The sequence below is a fragment of the Anoplopoma fimbria genome, chromosome 9 (genome assembly GCF_027596085.1).
Source record: "Anoplopoma fimbria isolate UVic2021 breed Golden Eagle Sablefish chromosome 9, Afim_UVic_2022, whole genome shotgun sequence".
Taxonomy (NCBI): Eukaryota; Metazoa; Chordata; class Actinopteri; order Perciformes; family Anoplopomatidae; genus Anoplopoma; species Anoplopoma fimbria.
Genome location: NC_072457.1, coordinates 22,064,218 through 22,085,803, shown reverse-complemented (window position 1 = coordinate 22,085,803; position 21,586 = coordinate 22,064,218). Strand labels below are relative to the sequence as shown.

The 21,586-nt window shown below is 41.0% G+C and overlaps 1 protein-coding gene across 1 annotated transcript in view; it reads right to left on the bottom strand.

Annotated features, from left to right (window-relative positions):
- rab11fip4b (RAB11 family interacting protein 4 (class II) b) overlaps nucleotides 1-13,250 on the bottom strand; it is a 49,317-nt gene extending 36,067 nt beyond the window's left edge. Inside the window, exon 1 of the mRNA XM_054604673.1 lies at nucleotides 13,195-13,250. The gene's annotated coding sequence lies outside the window, so the exon portion shown is untranslated. The remainder of the gene's footprint in view (nucleotides 1-13,194) is intronic.
- Nucleotides 13,251-21,586: the final 8,336 nt, after the last annotated feature.

Below are 21,586 nucleotides of genomic sequence, written 5' to 3'. Positions count from 1 at the left end.
CCGAGAAGGACTGTGAGGACAAGGCGGCTGCTTAAGCGCACACTTTATTCCAACAAGTCCTGCAGATTTAAATGGTTAAACACGTTGTAAGTTCACACCCTCTACAATGACATTTTCTGATCTGATGCCCCAGTCGGCAGGACATTATCATTTGTCTGTGCCTTCCAAAAGGGTTAAAAATAAAAATGTATTCATGGTTATAGAAACATTGTGGTTTCGGTTAGATTTACTACTGCAGGTTTAAGGACCTTCATCGTCATGGTTGCAACAATAAACGGGTTAAGGTTAGGGAATGAATGCTGTCATGTCAAGTTTGGAGTCTGATGTTTTGTTGACCCATCCTTCGAGACACTGTTGCTCGGCAACAACGTCACCTGGCTTCCTTCTTTGTTCCCCTCACAATAACTACGGCTTTGATGCTTTAACATACGTAATGTTAAGACACTTGCTGAAACAACTGATGTCGAACTGTCGTTCTTCCTGGGAGGACTGTCTTGTTCATCACTTTCAAACACACAGATACTTGCTGTCTCAGCAACAAGCCGAGGCATAAAGCACTGCGCTTTTTCATTGCAGCTAAGGCTCGGCTGTGCTCTACTTTTCTCTAAGGGTGTACAATTCAACTCTATTCTACAATACAACTCCATTCTTTCCAGATCAGTTTTGAATTGCATACTAACATAGTGTTAACATACTGTTAGTATGCGAGTAAGAAGCACAATTGAGTATGTTGTGCTTTCTGACTGCATAGCATGGAGATTTTGTGTACGCCAGAAATGCCCTGATATATATACTAGATTAGTAGAAAATTCAGCATTGCGTCTCTTCAGACTGTCCACTGACAACTGCGAGGCAGACAGTCTGAATAATTCACAGTTGGATAAAAAATAATAACAATTGATGGTGAGTAACCTTGAGGTAAGTTTAAGAGGAAAAGCACGGGAGCTCAGATATGTAATGTACTCTAGAAAACACTAAAATATTGAATCATTTTAATTTGCCTAAAATAAGAACTGAACATTTTGAATTGAGTGGAAGAGGCTATGTTGATTTACATTTGTGATAAACTATTTTCATAAGAAGGTAGCTGGAACCGGTAACGTTATCGATATAGTCATGTGACGCAGAAAAGCGTTAACAGTCTACTGATGATATCACACATCATGAACACACTTGCTTTACATAATTCATTATCTTCTCTGTATGCTAGCACACAGAAACACATGCGGGTATGCGAGTGAGTAAGTGTGTGTAAAAAAAAAAAGCTCATGCTTCATGCTCTCCACCCAGATGCTCCTGGCAGGAGGTGGTGACCTCGGACCACTAACAGAAGGTCTGGACTTTTGGCAACACACACACACACACACACACACACACACACACACACACACACACACACACACACACACACACACACACACACACACACACACACACACACACACACACACACACACACACACACACACACACACAGGGATAGGAAGAGAGACTCAAAGCTCAAAGTCAGAATAAAAGTCATTCTGATTTACAGGAGAACTATTTAAAGTGCTTGAGTCTAGATTTAGAGCACATCTATGATTCAGGGATTGCCTCCCAGACGCTGCAACATGGTGATGGCTGAGCGGGCGGCTAGCAGCTAACGATGCTAACAGGAGGAGCAGTGCAAACAACATTGCTCCACTGTATCCTAACTCTTGCCAATAGTTGTTTGCTATATCAATGCCCTGAACATCTAATTTGACACCTTTAAAGAGGAACGACATAAATAACCACCATGACACCACCTTCCTCAACTTCTTCTCAGACTCCAGCCTCGCTCTTCAACATTCACCGCAGTTCTCTTGCAAATTCTAATTCATCTCACAACACTGCCTCAAGCCTGAAATGTAACATAATATTCTCAAATCAGCAATATGAAGCTTGCTATAATAAGATTTTAGACTCCTTCAGTGGAGTTTGTAAGTGGATAAATATTGCAACTCATAGAAAAAAAGAACCCTGGGACACACGCGCTGCAACAACATGGTGATCAAATGCCACTGAAAAGCATCATTTATCACAAAGTTGAAGGGTTACTTGTTCCTGTGTGTGATGGCGCCCTGCAATCTGGCTTTCAGAGATGACGAGGGTGAAGTGAGAGAACGGGGGAAGTGGCAAGACTGTGTTGCCGACAACACAGGAAGTATGAGAGCATTAATGCAAACACTGCTGCAACCAGGTTTAGAGGGTATATGTTAATGTGTATGTACATGCATAAACAGTAACCCTTGAGATGGGGACAGCACAACAGAAATGACTCAGAGCCAGTTGAGTATATGACTTATAGCCGTCGCTGAGCTCGTTGGAGAAAGATGATTCATATGTGTGATGGAGAGGGAGAGAGAGAGAGAGAGAGAGAGAGAGGGAGAGAGAGAGAGAGAGAGAGAGAGAGAGAGAGAGAGAGAGAGAGAGAGAGAGAGAGAGAGAGAGAGAGAGAGAGGGTCTCAGTGATGTTTCTGTTCATTAGCAGTCCTCCCCTATAGTTACAGGATGAACATGTCTGCTTGGTGGCGGCGTGTCCTTGACTGTCATTGGTGGGACTCTGCTGAGCCTTGTCTCTGTTCCAGACTGTGTGCATGTTTGTGTGTGTTTGCATGTGTATGAAAGCCTTTCAAAAACTTTAATTAAAGAACTGAGTCACACACGCGAGTGCCAAAAAACTGTAAGGCTGTGCTGGTCCGAAATTAACGGAATGTAATTCCCTTCCCTCCCAATCAGCCCATTGTTGTACACATTTCTAATCCTCTGGGAAATGGATGTATAACCTAGACAACAGAAACAGCAACGAGTGACACATTCTGCATTAAATATTTGGCATTAACTGACAGCGTGGAGCACCAAAAAGAAATGAGGAGGAAACACAACAATGGTCGCAGCTACATGCATGGTGTCCCATTTTTACCAGGACGCCTTTGCTTTTTTTTATACTGTCCATCGATCGCTCTCTACTTGAACAGAGGTAGAATGATTTTGCAACTCCACGGTATTGGGTTGACTGGCTGCTTTTCTCAAGGGGACATTGGGGATTATTGCAGCAATGTGATCGATGGGTGGACAATTGAGTGCCTTTTCCAAACGGTTGCTTTACAGTTACTGTTTTTGCGTGCGATCAGGAGTTTTAACAAATTCTGGAAATGCAGATGGACCCTCTGTTTCAGAGGTTTAGTTAGCGTAGAGAGACACAAACGTACTTTACATCAGAAGAAAAGAACGGTCAGAAACGTTCATTTACGCACAGATTTACTGCTCTAACCATTTATGCATAAGGCCATCTCTGAATTAGGTTAGTAAATCTGTCATTTTTAAAAAGTGGTAAAATATAAAACTTTAGACCTTTTTAGTGTCGGATAGAATACAATAAAAGCAAGTTTTCCAACTATGATAAAACTGTACACTCAACCAAAGATGAAAACAACCTCAGACAAAATGATGCATGTCATGTTACTCTAATTTTCACAAGAAGCCCAAACATGATAAAATATTGATTAATGAGAATTAAAATGCAATGTTTAACCGCATTGTAGATCTTACGTTAACATGATCTAATGCGTTTTTCAGGATCAGCCAGCACCATGTTAATCTTCTGGAGACAGGCAGACCCCAAACACTTGACAACACCGTCCTGAACCTATCATCAGTTCCTGTTTCCATCTGAACAGATAACTTATTGTGAAGTGAGGCCTGACGAATGTCACCTGCACTAATGAGCCCTGTCACTCACAATCACAGGCCAAACGGCTCACCCATTTATAAATCAGATAAAGCTGCTGCTTAGTTTATCTATCTCTGCTGTTTGTCTATTCTCTCTCTTGGTCTACCGCTTATCTTTTCTTTGTTTTCTCTGTTCAGCTTTTCGTTCGTCTCTCTTCAGACTCTCCCTCTTAAGTCTGCATTCCTTCTGCTGCTCTTATCGCTCTCCAAACTCTTGTTCCTTCACATCCATCAATCTATTAATGGATCGTCCTTGTTTTGTTTTTTTTGTCTTTCCATTCTTCTACTTTCTACAGTCATCACACACGCTCAGCACACTAGCTTCCAATAACCTCCTTTATATGTACACAAAGTCGATATACTATCAATGTCACAGAGAAATGCAATGAATGCCAATTGATTTTTGCTTAGGCTACATGTGCTACCGCTAGTTAATCCACGTGCTATGCTGTACTCTAATCATTATGGTCCACTGAACTATGTAAACTATAGTATATGTTGCTATACCAAGATACCTGTGATGTGTCATGTCACACTCTGTTATAAATGTCATACTGGTCTCAGTGTGTCTTGTTCTGTGACACTACCCTCTAACACTATATTATGCTGTTTGTACTTCAGTTCATGATTATGTTGTGCCAATCGCACAAACCAGAGCTATGGAGAGAGCAAACCCAAACGTTACTGGTGGAACTGGGCTCCGATAGTAGCTGATGGCTGCATTAGGCCCCCCACTAGTAATACAGGGTCATACGACACCTATTTACATGGGGGCTCCGTACACATGTAATAAATTCAACTTTTGCTGAAAATATCGCCACAAGCTTTATCCAAATCTAAATCAAGCTCTACTCTGCACGTCTGGCCATAACGACGAGAAGTGGGAGTGAATGTCGGATTGTCAGTAGCAGAAACGGTGGGACCCAACCCCCTGATCTGACTCCTGAAAGATGTGGAGGGGGGGGGAGACTTCCAAAGCTACAGGACCATCTGAAGTGCAGTTCTGACAGAGCATACTGGCCCCTTAAGAATAGTGGAGGTATTTATTATTAAACAACACATAACTGTACTCTGACTGTGTCATATGTCTTGTTCAGGATCTGTATGCTTAACAAAGATTTCAAACTAAGAAGAACATGTGGGACCAATTTCACCTACTATGTGGGTTGCAAACATTACATGCCGTGGTTATAGATTTACAGCTCATGGTGTGTTTTGCACCATAATGATATTAAAAACAGTCGCTATGGAAGTGGCAAGATTGAATCATCACACTATGTTTCATCTCCATGATGTTCACGCGATCAAAACCCAAATATTTGTTTTTCTGTGAGTAAAAACATTTCCCCAAATCCTTAGAATTATTTTGAAGCGGACTTGTAAGTGGCATATTTTTATGATGTGATATCATTTCTGTAGGGAAGTCCACAAAAGATGGAGCACTAACTTGAAATGCAATTTCAAAAAAGGCGTTAACCGGGGCAGCTGAGAAAAGGTGGACCTCGCAGAAAAAGCCCACACTGCCAGCGCTGTCCTCTGATCACAAGAAAAATGGTGAATCTAAAAAACAGCTTGTCATAATGTGGCATCACATCACATCAGACCAGATGGTTTCCATGGCTGTCAGCGAGGCTATCAGTCAACTCAGTTGGCTTTCAATGTAGCCAGAAAGTTTACCGTGTTGGTTCGGGATTGTCTAAACCTCCCATGCCAGCAGGCATTCACACATGCTGCTCCACATGTGTGCCAAAAACATAAAACACACAGAAATACACAGATCTGAAACGATTTGTCAAACTCTACAAATCATACTAGCCGTCTTTGCCGTCTTTCTTCAACAGAGATCTGACAGATGTGTATTTCATTATGGTGCATTTCTTAGATTCTTAAATATTAACCATTTTATTCCATTCTTATCAAATAGATGTATCCAGATCAACAGTCCTCCTAATTGTCATCACCTTCCAAAGCAACAAATACTATAGCTGAAACAGATCTGGTGCCCTAATGTACAAAACAACATCATTCATCAGTGCCTTCAAAAACATAATAATTATTCATGACGATAGTCAAGGTTCAGTCAGGTTTTTGCAACAAAACGTCTTGGTTAAGGGTATAATAAGATTACGGTCATGGTCTTACTGTTGGTAGTACACAGGATGCGAAAAGAGGCAGACGCTTTGTAAGCCTGACTTCCTCCCGGTTTTGAGGTGTCATAACAACATCGTCGGCCGTGGTTACGCTCGTCTTTTCAATGCGACTGTTGTCATCAGATCTTGCCAAGACTCATTAGCTGTCAAGCCTGTATGATCCGAGACTGGGTCTTGCTCGGACTGGGATCCCATGAGACAGACAGCATGTTGCGGTGGCCTGACTGGCATTGAGTATAGATCTCAGTGAGGTGTGGACAGCATGTGGGAACAGTCCGGACAATTTATCAAACATGGGTCTCCATCATCTCCCCCACAGGAGTTCGTCTCCTGAGTAAAACAAAGGGAAGTGCGGTGGAATACCGAGGCTGGATATCAGCTGAGAACTGAAAAAAATCCCCACATTTTCTGTTTATTGCTTCAAAATAAAAGCTTATCAATTACAAAATAACAGGCGACATTTGCTGAGAAGAATTTACAGGAAAATGTGTTTATCCACAAATTTGCGGTGCATCCTAAGCTGCTTTTCTTCAATAGGAAAAAGTCTAATAATACTGCAGGGAGGAAGAAAGTTAATTCTTCTTTAACTTTGAAGAATTTATAGGAAATCAAATGTGTGTATCCACTGTTTTACAGCTGCTCCTTTGACCACATATATCCATCACTATCACGATCAGGCAGGTCTCGTTGAAGTGTCAAGTGTAGACACACATACAGACGCAAGCACAGCCACAAGAGCTCCCTGTCAGGTACGTGCAAACCTTAGACCGTAGTCTACTAGGAATAGACACTGTGATGTCACCCATTGGTTTGTGGTCTGCAGTTTTGAAGCCTTGAGTTTATCAATGTCACCATCTTGGCTTTTTGGCCCGCGCCCTCTTGTTTTTTTGCACCAAGAAGCACAAGGTAGCCCCGCCTAAAAGCATACCCGGCTTTATGGACTATTTGACTCTAAATAGGACTATCATTTACTAAATGAACATCATGCTGTATTGAAGAAGACTTGAAACTACAGATTGAGACCATAAACTCATGTTTACAATGTTTACTGAGGTAATAAATCAAGTGAGAAGTAGGGTCATTTTCTCATAGACTTCAATACAATCTGACTTCTTTTTGTAACCAGAGGAGTCGCCCCCTGATAAGAAGGAATGCAAGTTTAAGGCACTTCAGCATTGGCTTCACTTTACAGAACCAGTGAATACTGCCTGACACAAACCCAGGTCCTTTCAGCCATTTTAACAAACTGCTGTTGTAGTGAAAGATGCTTTTGTTCTTCTGGTGAGGAGAGTCTTTAGTAAAGAGTTTAAGTTAGAAAAACACAAGCAGTTCTGATGTGGCATCAGTGTATCAGCATTTAGTCCTAGAGGGATGAAGCTGTCAGCTTTTCAGTGTGGTTTAGAGAATACTTGGATTAATTCTGCATGAAATGACACTTTGATATGAACCATGAGCCGTTTGCATCATCAAAGACATGACTGCATAAAAAAAAAAAAAAACTGATGTTGACCTTTAAACAAACTTCCCCCAACTCAGAGGGAGTTGAACAGTAAAAAGATCAAACAACCAACACCCAGCTCTGAGGAAGGCTTGTTGATAGTCATCATGAGGAAGTGTTCATGAGGCAGTCAGAGGGATGTTGCCTCCTCTTCAGAGTCCGCAGTGCGGCTCGGCTGGCTGATTTTCACATGGCTCTCTTGCACAAACAATGGTAAACAGCAAACATGCCCTTTGCTCTCTCTTTGTCTTTGTTTCTCTTTGGTTCCCTTTTTCACCCCATTTTTTTGGTTTTCTTTGTTCTTTGTTTTCAACTTTCGTTGTCGCTCTCTCGTGTCTCGGTCCTCACTCCCCCTCCCTCTCTGTGCTTCACTTTCCTCACATCACAGTTCTTTAATCAGACCATGAAATGACTGCGGAGACTGACGGAGCAATCTCCTCCTCACTGCTCATCTTGAAGTGCTAATGTGGAGGGAGAGCGAAGATGGGGGATAGAAGTGGGAAGAGATGGAGAAATCAAAGGAAGGGAGAGCAACATGTAGACAAGCAAGGGGAGGATAGAGAGAGGACATGAAGCAGTGAATGAAAGAGAATTCTAGAAAAAGATGAGAGAGGAACAAAGTACGAGCAGCAGAGTGCTGGGGAGTGATGGGTAATAAATAAGAGCAGGAGACGTGATCTAAACAAGAGCACAGATGAAACAGACGATAGGGGAATAAAAGCAGAGGCGAGAGAGGCAAAATGACAACTATTTTTTCTGTTTACAACTTACTTGCAAACTTCACTTTTGCAGCTCACATACACACACACACACACACATACACACACACAAAAACAATACCGTCATCGAGGGAGGATGCATGCTCACCGAGAGTTCAGAGACCAAACGAAACAAGCAGGAGATGAAGAAAACACACAGAGAAAGAGCACATAAGCTTTGATAGGAGAGCAGATTAGAGGCAGAGAGCTAAAGATGATTCCTCTGACCCGTTAGAAAACCCGGGGAGAAAATAAACAACATCAACTTCTCTCCATGCGAGGACAAATGATGTGTGAATTATTGATTATTTTTCTGCAGCGGCTCGGCAAATCTGGGCCACCGTTTGGTTTTCACATATTTTCAGGATCAGGTTCTTAGAGGATCCCTGCTGGTTAAGGATTTAGAAGTTAGCACTTAGGCTTGAAGTTACCCCTCACTTAATGTGAAGGGGTGTTGGAGTTAAATGTTGCAGATACTTTTACAAAATGCTGTGCTTTGTTGTTTAACTATTAAGCTGGGAATCTGTCTGTGTGTCCTTTGCATATCTCCAGAACTGCTCATCAGATCTGCTTCAGACGTTGAGGGTGGATTGCTGAAGTCCAGAGGGAGTGCAGTTTCAGATTTGGTGCAATTTGGACATCCGTTTAATATTAATGGACTTTGAATAAACAAGCAAACAGAACTCTGTGCAGCAGCGGGGGCGGAGCCATAGGGCCCTGCGTAATGAGTCGAGCATGTCGTCCACATTGGGCCTTTACAGGCTGCAGCTCATTGACTGCAGTTCACCTTTCCTGCTGGACGTTGGATATAATGTCACCAAGCGATAAGTGGTTCTCTACATCGCTGCAAGCAGGACTTCCGGGGGCCAAGCAATCGGCCCGCTCTTAATTTGAACGTCAATATCTTTTCTACAACTGTGTTTTTTGGTCATGGGCACTCTCACACAGAAAGCGAAAAAAGGTTGAGTTTACAGAGCATTCGCACCACACATAAAGGCATCGACCAATCAGGTTGATTTGTGCCTATATTTATAAAAAAACAACACAGAGGTTCCATAGTGCGAACCAAGATGGCAAACTTTATTACTCCTTTCAACCTTGACAAAGGCAGCACAGCCTGGATCGACTACTTCTGTTCTTTCTTTTCACAACAAAAGCCTGAGACATTTGATATGGACTGGTGAGTATTTCACAATTTCGTGTTGTGTATTCGTCACGCCCCTGATGTGTGAAAAACTTTATTGGTATTTTAAAAGAAGACATTAGTTGAACTGATATCCATCCATCCATCCATCCATTTTCCGTAACCTGCTTATCCAGTTAAGGGTCGCAGGGGTGCTGGAGCCGATCTCAGCTGTCAATGGGCGAAGGCAGGGTTCACCCTGGACAGGTCGCCAGTCTGTCGCAGGGCTGACATATAGAGACAAACAACCATTCACGCTCACATCCACACCTACGGGCAATTTAGAGTCTTCAATGCACCTAAGCTGCATGTCTTTGGACTGTGGGAGGAAGCCGGAGAACCCGGAGAGAACCCACGCTGATACAGGGAGAACATGCAAACTCCACACAGAAGGTTGTCCTCTGTGGTAATTTGCTTGTCAACTGTCTTAAAAGACATAATTGGAGTTTAATTGATCATAGCATGTAAACTAATAAATATGACAGTGTGTAATGTGAAAAGACTTATAGTGACACAGTTAATTACACATACAGTAAGTTGTTCACTGTCACTTGTATGCGAGTCTCAAAATGTAAAAAGGATTCACATGGAGGAGCATTTGTCTGTGCACATTTCAGGGAGGAGAATATATCCACAGTCAGTTGATTCTAATATTTTTAAGGATGTTTGACTGATTTAATCTAGAGATTATTCACTTTCTGTCTTTTGCTCCAGTCCATAAAATGTATCATTTATAGCCGCCTCTCACTCTGTCTCTTATTGATCCTTCTCTCCCTGTCTTTGTTACCCTGGAGCTGAGTATCTAGGCCAAGACATACCCCAAACACACACAAACACACAGACACACACACACGCACACACACACACACACACACACACACACACCTACAAACAGAATGTCCTCCCAGGTGCTTAGTGCTCTAGTTCAATCTGTCTTTGCTATGAGCTAAAATTCATTTCAGCACCTGCCTTGGACGTGCAGAATCTTTCCCCTGTTATGACTAATATTTGTGTGTGTGTGTGTGTGTGTGTGTGTGTGTGTGTGTGTGTGTGTGTGTGTGTGTGTGTGTGTGTGTGTGTGTGTGTTCAGGTGTGTGAACCCAAACAGCAGGAGAAGCTAATAAATCTTCTCCTACATCGTCTTTTGCAATAATGAGACACTTCTCACCTTTCCTCCCTCTCTTCTTTCACTCACACACACACCACACACACACACCACACACACACACCACTGCAGAGCTCTACCCTGGGGAGCTATGGGATTCCTCCCTCTCCTTGCTATGGCAACACAACTTTTCTCCTGAACATTTTTTTCCCACAACTGGAGACCCCGACACTCAAATTACTGACCCTCTCTGGATCGTAAATCTAATTATAAAAAATATGCCACATATCTTCACCCAACAAGGGAGGGAGAAGTCCTCCCTAATGTGGAAATGGGACAAGGAGACGTTTAGCTAAGACCTCCAGTAGACTGAGGTGTTAATAAAGTGGTTGCTATCAGTGTGAAGGTTGAATAGCAGTTATTAGTTTCACGTTATCTCCATCCACCACAAGGGGAAAACTCCTTAGATTACTGTTTTTATGTAAAACATTACTGTAGCTTCAACTGGCTGCAGCTTACCATGAGTGGCTGTTTTCTCATGCAGCAGTTCAAAGCTTAGAGAGTATTTCACCCAAGGGCAACATTCAATAAAAGACAAACACAAGGTGAAAAGAAGAAGTGCTTTACACACAGTGTTTCAAGAGCAGAGCTCTGTACACACTCCCTGTAAATGAGCATCTTCACTACTCAGGACGATAGACTCAGTGTTACAACAGATCAATTATGTATACAGACCGGCCAAGAAGCTCTCAAATTAAGAGGTGTAGGTACTATTTTCACTTCAAACAGCACTGAAAAGAAGTGAAATGTATTGCAAATGTGCGGTATATAAAAGATTTACCAAGCTATTTAATCTTTTTCATTTTAGCCTTCTAAATTATTTTAACTTTTAACTTATTTTAAGTTTCAAGTTATATTCTCATTTTGTTTTTACTTGCTTTACCTTCTTTTCCTTTTTTTATTAACTCAATCGCATGCATTCGTCTGTGAGTCAATGTGAACCTCCGTCCATGGATAATCTTGCATTGTGCTGCAGCAAATGCATTATATTTTGGGTGCCCAGATGTGACTGCAGAGTCAAGGACCTCTTGTGGTTGAGGTGACTCCTACTTTCTCAACGCACCTTTTGTTGCCTGTTTTATTCATCCATTGAATGCCTGCTCCCTCCTCACTCACTATTCTTAACCGGCCCCCGGCCGGTAGGGGCCACTAGTGATCACACAGCTGAGTGCATCTCCAGCCTCGAGCACCTACTCTACAGCCGGACACAGAGTAGGGGAAAACAATTCTCGCTTTAATTGTTTTGGACAGTGTGTTTGGCTAACAGCTAACAGCTAACCAAACTACACACACAGCTGACTGCACATTACATTACATTACATTACAGTCATTTAGCAGACGCTTTTATCCAAAGCGACTTACAATAAGTGTATTCAACATAGGTATTCAAGAGAACTACTAGTCACCAGAAGTCATAAGTGCATCTCCTTTCTTAAACAAGCATCTTAAAGCATAAGCCAGAGTAAAAGTATAGTGCAGAGGCAATTTACTACGAAAACAATAATTGCAACAGACTAATACGAATATAATAAGTGCAACAACTAATACGAATGCAAATAAGTGCTACGAGGAAGGCTCAGGGTAGTACTTCTTGAAGAGGTGAGTTTTCAGCCTGCGCCTAAAGATGGGCAGCGACTCTGCTGTCCTGACGTCAGTGGGGAGTTCATTCCACCACTGAGGGGCCAGGACAGAAAAAAGCTGTGACCGGGTCGATCGGCCGCAGGGACCTCTGAGCGACGGGGCAACCAATCGCCCCGAGGCAGCAGAGCGAAGTGGTCGGGCGGGGGTGTAGGGCTTGACCAAGGCCTGGAGATAGGAAGGAGCTGTTCCTTTCACTGCCCTGTAGGCTAGCACCAGAGTCTTAAACTGGATGCAAGCTCTTACAGGGAGCCAGTGTAGAGAACGGAGAAGGGAAGTTGTGTGAGAGAACTTGGGGCGATTGAACACCAGACGTGCTGCAGCTTTCTGGACAAGCTCCAGGGTCTGATGGCCGACGCCGGGGCTCCGACGCTCGGCTGCAGCTCAGCCACTGCTCTGCAGCCAGAGACACAGTTAGTCTGTGCCTTTGAATTGGGCATCAACCTCAATTTATATTGCTGAAAAAAAAAAGACTTGAAGCCTAAACAAAATCTTAAAGTCGCCGCTAGACAAAGCTGAGACGCGAACCTAGACAGAGAACATCCAGACATGTGCATGGATTAAAATGACGTATACGTATTTATTGAGTGAGACATGCGGCCCAAAAACACATCTGATACACTTGCAGTCTAGATGGAGGCTTAGTAGATTGTGTGTTGTATTTATTCAATCACACAATACAGCAGTGGAACGTTGCAGACACATCTGGTGGAGATCTGCACTCTACTTTATAGTTTATATAAAAATGTAATTATCACTGTTGGTGGGACTGTGAGACTTAAGATTTCCATTGACAACGACTGCTTCTCTGTGTATAAAGAAAGAACTTCAACTTCAACTAGGTGTGGGCAATGTGGATAAAATACTCTATCACAGTATAAAATGCATTTAACTATACTGCAGAAGTACAGTAATACGCATATTTCCATTCTGGAGAAAGACTTATCCTTGTTCCCCAGTCATCGCAAAGACATTTCGAGGGTTAAAACCTTAAAACACAATGCATTTGTATTCAAACAGACAGCTAAACCCATAGCTGCAACACCTACCTGTCACTGTGTGGAGAAAAAGATAGTGAAAGGTAATCCTGAATTATAAAATGGTGTGTCTGCCGCCAGAATTTCTTTTATAAGCTGCATTTCAAAGGGAAGTGCACGAATGAGACAGCATTTCCAAAAAAGAGAAGTGCTTTGTAGTGCCTAAGAAAGACACAGTAGGTAGCGACCGTATTGCATTTCACCCAGTGTGAATATTTTAGGAGCACTTCTCTGTTGGTATAATGAAATGTTATACCGTACCAATGGCAGTGAAAAACACTTCTCTAAACCTGTGGAGTCGTGTCAAAAGATGATCTAAGGCTAGAATATTGATGAAAACCTGATGCACAGAAAACCCCTGCAGTTATTTCTCCACTATGGAGTGGAGCTGACATTTAATTGACTTTGTTGCTATGAAAAGTAAGAATGTTCTTAGAGGGAGTGGTTTCAAATGTCGTAATAGATGAGCCAGGAATTTGTGAAATGTGAAAAGTGTCACATGTAACACCAAGGCCTCTTAGTTAGACGAGTTATCTCAGACCAATTATCTCTATGTACACCAACGTCAGTAGCAGTCAAACAAGAAGACCATGTGGCAATAAAACCAATAACTGCATATGTACAAAATTCAGAGAGATCAATTTAAAAATCTAAATAATTCTTGTGAAATTCTCAGTTGATGTTTAGGAAAACCTGTATGTCGAACTATATTTTCATTTAACCAAATGTCCCTAAAAGCCAAAATAATACATTATTAATACAGAAAAACAAATCAAATAGTTTATAGACATGTACCTCATCCAAGAACTCAGGGTTCTTGTACAGATAACTTACAAGCAAGAAGGTAAGTTATCTTGACATACTGTCTTCTACTGTACAGCAGCAGTTGAACACTACCACCAAGTGGACAGAATAGTGAACTACAAGCTACACCCACTGACTTTACTGCAACATTGTTGTTATTGTTCTTACTCTTAACTCAATTACTCTTTTAAATCTCCATCACAGGGCGACTCCTCTAGTTTGCAAAAAGAAGTCAGATTGTATAGAAGTCTATGAGAAAATGACCCTACTTCTCACTTAATTTATTACCTCAATAAACAATGTAAACTTGAGTTCATGGTCTCAATTTCTAGTTTGAAGTCATATTTAATCCTGCATGATGTTAATTTAGTTATTATGGTCCATTTAGAGTCAAATAGACCATGAGGCAGGGTAGGCTTTTAGGGCGTGGCTACCATGTGATTGACAGGTCGCTACCAGGACGTTGTCATTTCTGGGAATTGGGAGTTTTCATGTAAAATTATCACAGATTATTTTTCTTCATTTAGGATACTTGGAAATCATGTGACATTTGGGGTGATAGATTTCAGTTCAATTGGACTTATTAAAGGAAACACACACACACACACACACACACACACACTTTAGAAACTTACCTGATAGTAACTCTTGTCTGTCTCACATTGCCCCGTGATGAACCGTGCCCCGCTATTCTTTTTTAAGATTCCAACAAAACCTGAAAAGGAAAAAAAAGCATGCATGACTCATCTCAGTCTGTTTGAGATTCTGCAGCGCAATCATTTCCTATCCGAGCTGCTAAAACTGAAGCTGCTCTACATATCTGTTGAGACAAACACCTGCATAGTGTGTGTCGTATTTGTTGGGAATAATGCAGAGGCATGCTCGTCTTTGTGGCGTTAAGCGACTTCATATTTTAGGATGTCAATTTATATTATTCACCTGAATACCATTACTTTAATTTACTTCTAAAAATGCAAATTCAAAAAGGGAAGAACATTTCACATTAGCTTTGGGGGGAAATACACGAAGCTACGGAAACAGGTTTGTGGGAATATACTAATAATATATCCGTATGTAATAGAGGAAACATTGGTATACTCTATCAGTTTCCTGATTATGTGGAACCTAGAATATCCAATATATTCTGGAGGGTAAATACCTAAACTGAGAAATGATGGGTGAATGCTGAGGGGAGGCTTTGTTATTTTTTTATACTATGAGTTTTGTTATTTTCCCTGTACTTATGATATCCCGCATTGCTTGTGAACTAAGTGCGTTCCTGGAGGGCATGGTAGAAAATAATTATAAAAAAATCTGTAAGTGAAAAAGACATATTGGATGCATTATTCATAATAAAGATGTGTTCCACAGCAGGTCACTATCAGGACAAAAAAGGCAAACACTCCCTGTGATAAAACGTGTAGGAGAGAGCAGTTAAGTGGTGTAATTTATGAAACCGATGTATTATTCAGGAACCGAGTACTTTGGGAGAAACAGAAAACAGTTGTAAAGTGGCTCCAAGGGGGAAACCTTACAGAGATGATATGAGGTAAAAGATCCAGAAAAAGGCACAAAAACAGTTCTATGGATAACAACTTTAGTAACACTTTCTATCATGCCCATCTATGATGCATTATAAACATACCTAAAATGCGTTGATAACACTGTCTTATTATAGTTGTAAGCACTCATAAATGTTCATAACGCTTTATAGCAATCAGAAAACATTACAAATAGTTGTAATACATTACATAATTTTTTATTAGGCATTATAATCACTGTTATAATGCATTATAAGTTACTATATGTGGTCAATTTGTGCTTTAAGTAAATAAAAAACGTATTTTATAACATTTTATGTGGTTATTTTTATCTGATCATTTTTACTTTACTGGAAGCAAACAATGACCAGTTAGAGCAACTATATAATAAATGCATTATAACAGTGATTATAATGTATTATAAAAAACACTATTATGTATTTCAATGATGGAAATGATATTGCATTCTTGCAAAATCAATAAATACAGTGCTCTAAGCAGATTATAACTCATTTGTATGTTTATAATGCATTATAGACATAGACATAGAGAGTGGTACCAAAATGTTCCTTTAAAACTGTGATGAACTTTTTTTGGGGGGGGGGGGGGCAGACGGAACTTGCACATATTCATACTCATTTAAGTTGCTATCCTGTTATCAATAGTATCTTATTTACACATCCAGCAGTTACAGAGCAACATAATCATTCATTTGGAGTCGTGTCTCTGTTCACCTGACGAGGTCCAACATTCTCTCTTTGGGCTGTTTTTCTCTGGAGGTTCATCACTACAAGCAACCACACTGTTACAGTTGTTATTGTAAAAACATAAACTGTGGCCGATTTAAATCTACCTATAATGCAATCAGGCATTAGTTTCTGTGAGGGCTAGACTTCATCTGGGTTTCATGACAATCTAAGCTCATTTGTTGTAAAGGAAGTCTAACGGACGTCATATTCTGTCATTAACTGACACTAAAGTATTAAATGAACGTCGTATTGTTAATGCCAGGTCAACACAATAACACTCAACCATGCAGAACTACAACCCCAATTTGTTGTCCCTCTAACTGGGTGGCAGTAGCCTGGTTCTTTCCTTTACTGTGTCCTGGTTGGCCTGGTCCTCTGTAGAGGGTACGCTGACCTGGTTTCAGACAGACTCTCAGTCAGTGCAGAACACAAAGAGAACAGACCACGGAAAGAGGAAATATGATGAGCTGGCATAAACGATACTTTATTCCACTTGGTTAAGCCAGGGTAGCAATATCAGGGCTTCACTGGATGCATCCATCACACTCTAAGCTAACAGGCTAAATGGATTGTAGCAGTGTCTCCTGATTGTTGCTGTGAAATACAAAAAAAAAAAACTGTTGAATACTAATTTATGTACCTGAAAAGTTTGCTTTCAGTCAGTTTGCTCCAGGGACGCCTGCAGGTAGCTGAATGGATATAAAATACTGCTATAGTGTAGCAAAAGTACATTTTGATTATTGTAGGAATTGAAGTTAATAGAAATAGCCTATGCTAAATTATTACTAAAGCAACTGTTTTAATGGAGCAAAACACTGTAACGGTGTGTTCTCTCAAGCTGTGAGATCTCAAACTGAGACAATGTCTTCCATCAGCTGCCACACATTCTAACCTTTCATGGTGAGCACGCCGCGGCAGAAGTCTTTAAAGTTGATCCTCCCCTGAGAGTCGGGGTCCAGACATCCGGCCAACTTCTTCACCTGAGGAGAAGGTACGGAGAAGACATGATCTAACACATTTCTTGTCAATGCCATGTTAAATAGTTATGGATGAGGGGATTCTGCTCCCTGTATCAGTCTATGCTGGGGACTGAGGGTGGATGCTTCTGGTTAATTTGAGACTTTTTTGTTCAACCATTATACATACATTTTAAAGATTATTTTGTTGCATGATAAAGGGATTTTGTAGAAAAACACTTGCCAATGCTTTTAAACCATTAAAAGATTAATAACAATGATGGCTGTGTTCCATTTAGGCGTACCACTGGCTTGACAAAACTGAGCGTTAGTGTTTTTTGCTACGCCAACTCAAAATGTGCTGTGGAAAAAGGGTTATTGAAAATTACCTATGATCTTCTGCCACTTCAACACTTATTTACATGTGTCAGTGTTTATATGTGTGTGTTAATGCAGGACTGTGCCTCCCACTGGCACATTAAACCAGCCGTTACCGAGACAGACAGGTGGCTGAAGTACATGAGTCATCCTCACTTCCAACATTGCACTGAAAAGGGCTCTTTACAGAGATGAAGAGTGCTGCAGAAGGTTACATATCACCAACCTTATTAAGTATACCAGGGAGTTATTCTCTCATGCTGCACCTATCCTCTTTTCATTATCAATGCAAACACCCAGGGCATCAAGACTGAGACAAGATCACACTAAAGTCTAAAACTACAAAATGTGGAACATGCAATCCATAGGCACTCAAATTGATCTAAAGGATCCACATTTCCATAAAAATACCTACAGAAAACAAATGAAGATTGCTCTAAATTCACCTCTTTTGTTGCTATATGTATGTGTGAACAAATGTACCATAATTATTGTCTTGATAAAATACTAAAAAGGCATTGCAGGGTGAATTTTACGTGTGGGATTTTTTCTTTGTTTCTAAAAGGATTTTTTCTTTGTTTCTAAAAGCTATCATGATATTAGATAATGCGCAGGCAGTTTTATATCCCAACAGTTGTCCACATTTGTCCAGCAGGTCTACTCTACTTGTTGATCGATGGATAAACAGACTTGCTAACAACCTAACAAACAAAATGGCATTGCCATCCTTAGGCCCTCACTTACTGCCGACAAGAAAAAGAATTCCAAGTAGATAACTTTTGATCTGAACCCAGACTGAAGGCACTGTGATGGTTGACTAAAATAATCTAACACCTCATGTGCAATATCACACGTTTGTATAAAAAGCATGTCCAAGTTCATGCACACCCTGACTCATGATCCTCCCACATCCACACCGCCGCTGCCTTTCAGCGCTCTGCACCACGGCTGAATAATGCATTATTCTCTTTGCAAGCTCCCCACAGCCATTTCAAATTTAACAGCTCTAATTTTAGCAAAGGTTTGTGTCTGGAGCGGAAACAACTTTGGGGTTTTCACAGGTTAAAAACTAGAGTTACAGCCGCGCGGTTGTATGCCTCAGCCAACCAGTGATGTTTACATCAATGTCTGGGTATTTATTTTTATATTTGTTAATCCCTGATTTGAACATCTTTCAGGTTTTTGCCTGACGGGACGAGAGTTATTCGTCAAATAATCTATTTACTCGTCAAAACAGCTTTAATAACTAAATGAAAAGAAATGGTTGATGAATAAATTTGTGTCATAAAGTCTCTGCTTGCATTTCTCTGCTTTCATATGTTTTCATGTTCCATCTTTAATTCCAGCAGCAATGCAGACTTTGCATTTCTGGGCTCATAAAGGTTCATAAAGGTTCATAAAGGGCTCAAAATGTCTGCGAGAGAGCCCTTAAACACTCCATGATTTCACATTGGGACGGCACTAAACCCTCACGGACTTTGACGGAACGCGCATCAAGTCCGTGAGTCCGTGAGTTTGGAGAATGGGATTAGGCCTCAGATATTTGTGTGAAATTATCATTATTTTCATATGGACTCTGTGAGGTCACAGTGACCTTTGAATGCCAAAATGTAATCAAATTTGAAGAAATTTGCTTTAGGTGTCCCTGAAATATCCCGTTCACGAGAATGGGACAGATGTGAGGTCACAGTGACCTATGACCTCAGAATTCTAAAAGGTTTCTAATTCTTTTTATTTAAATGAGCATTGCCTTTTATTTAAAATGTGAGTCTCGCACTCACATAACCGTTACCATGGTAACTTGGTCACATGTATTATGCTGCTAATCAGAAAAAATTTAATTGAGGTCATTAGAGGACAAGCAAGGAAATCTATCTATTTGGAATTAAACCGCCTACATGTATTGCCTCAAAGTGAAGGGGAAAGAAAAGAGGTCAGAGCAGAAAAAACTGAGCGTTTGCACATTTGCATGTGACTGTACAACGGGGAGAGGGTCACCCACAGTGTACAATAGTAGGTCAGGTTGTCACGGTGGGAGCCGGTGGGATTGGCCCATATAGAACAATGACATTAGAGGGCAACACATGCAGGAGGCTGCTTATAAGACAGTGCATCAATTAGAAAATATAGAAAACCCAGCCAAGTACATGTAATGAGCATGTGTCTTTTTTCTGTACGCACTCTGTACTCTGAATACACTTTGGGTCACATGATCGATGTTTTGTGTGTTAATACTGAATCATTTTCACCAAAAGAGTGAAAGAGTTGGATCACAAGAACGGGATTATCCTATTAACATCATGATTTACAATAAATAAAAGCTGATACAATGCACGGCACCGTGGCTTGTAAAATGTTTTGCACCATGTCGTGTAAGTTCTTCTAACGTGTAGTTAAAAAAAACTGCATCTACTTCATCCTGTGAATCCGTTTCCCAGGTCAGTGGAAGGGGTCCCCCAGGAGCTAATCAGTGTCTCCACCATGTTCCTGCTGATGAGCAACACAACACTGGGGAGCCAATCAACCAGTGTTCAATTACCCCCGACATGCAGTGAGACACGAGGGAAGTCCACTGTGACACATGCACTGATAAAAACATCTAAAATATAAATCAGTAATATTCCTTTTCATCATAAACTAAGCTGTTCGAGTCAAATGAAATACCAAAAACTACACAGCCAAAAAAGTCCTTAAGTGACGTTTCTCTCTGAAGCTACGAAGCCCTTTGTTTTGTACAGTGATGTACTCACATTAACAATGTTTAAGTCGAAGTTACACAGCTAGCAAGCCAAAGTAACGGCCATGTTGGCGATGGTGAAGTACATTTAGCAAGACTCCAGATGTAGTTCCCTGAGCGGGTTCACACATACCTAAAGCTGCGTTCCAAATTGCATACTTTTTCTTTATTTTCTTACAAAGTATGCAATGTTGCATGCAGATTGCATTCATTGGGACATACTTCTTCCTCATAATATGGCACTTGAACTTTGACCCTCTTGATCATATGTATACGTGTAATTCATGGCACTATTTAAATGAGATGAAAATATTATTTGACTCTCTCCGATGACTACATACTTTTTCCAGAAGAAAGGTCTCATGCTAGTCCACTGGAAGGGGCGGGACTTTGCCTCTCTACATACAGACTATGGGGGCAGACCGGACGCTCCATGGACTCACTATGGCCTCTTCAGGTACAGGTGGTACTACAAGACAGGGCGGGCCAACGCTAGCTGGTTAGCATGCTCATTTCAGTAGATATCTCTGCAACACAATACATAGTCAACACTCCTACCTCTTCACATTCTGATGATCATTTTTAATGTTTTAAACTAGGATTCTGACCATATCTTACACGGCATACAGTACCAGTCAAAAGTTTGGACTCACCTTCTCATTCAACTACTTTGAAGAATGTAAAATATAAAACATATTCTGGTTTGTTGAGCATTTGTTTGTTTACCACATAATTCCATATGTGTTCCTTCATAGTTTGGATGTCTTCAATATTAATCTACAATGTAGAAAAAAAAAAACCATTGAATGAGAAGGTGTGTCCAAACTTTTGACTGGTACTGTATCTCCTCCAGACAACATTCCCTGTGGACATTACAGTTACTTTCCTGCTCCAGTAGAACTTAGCAACCAATCTTATTCTACACACAACTTTGAGGTCACAGAGGTTAAAGGGGCATCAGACTGTTTTTCTGGAAATATGCATATGCCCTCTGTTCCCACTGTTCCTACTGTTCCCACTGTTCCCACTGTTCCTACTGTTCCCACTGTTCCCACTGTTCCTACTGTTCCCACTGTTCCTACTGTTCCCACTGTTCCTACTGTTCCTACTGTTCCCTCTGTTCCCACTGTTCCTACTGTTCCCACTGTTCCCACTGTTCCTACTGTTCCTACTGTTCCCACTGTTCCTACTGTTCCCACTGTTCCTACTGTTCCTACTGTTCCATTGTTCCTACTGTTC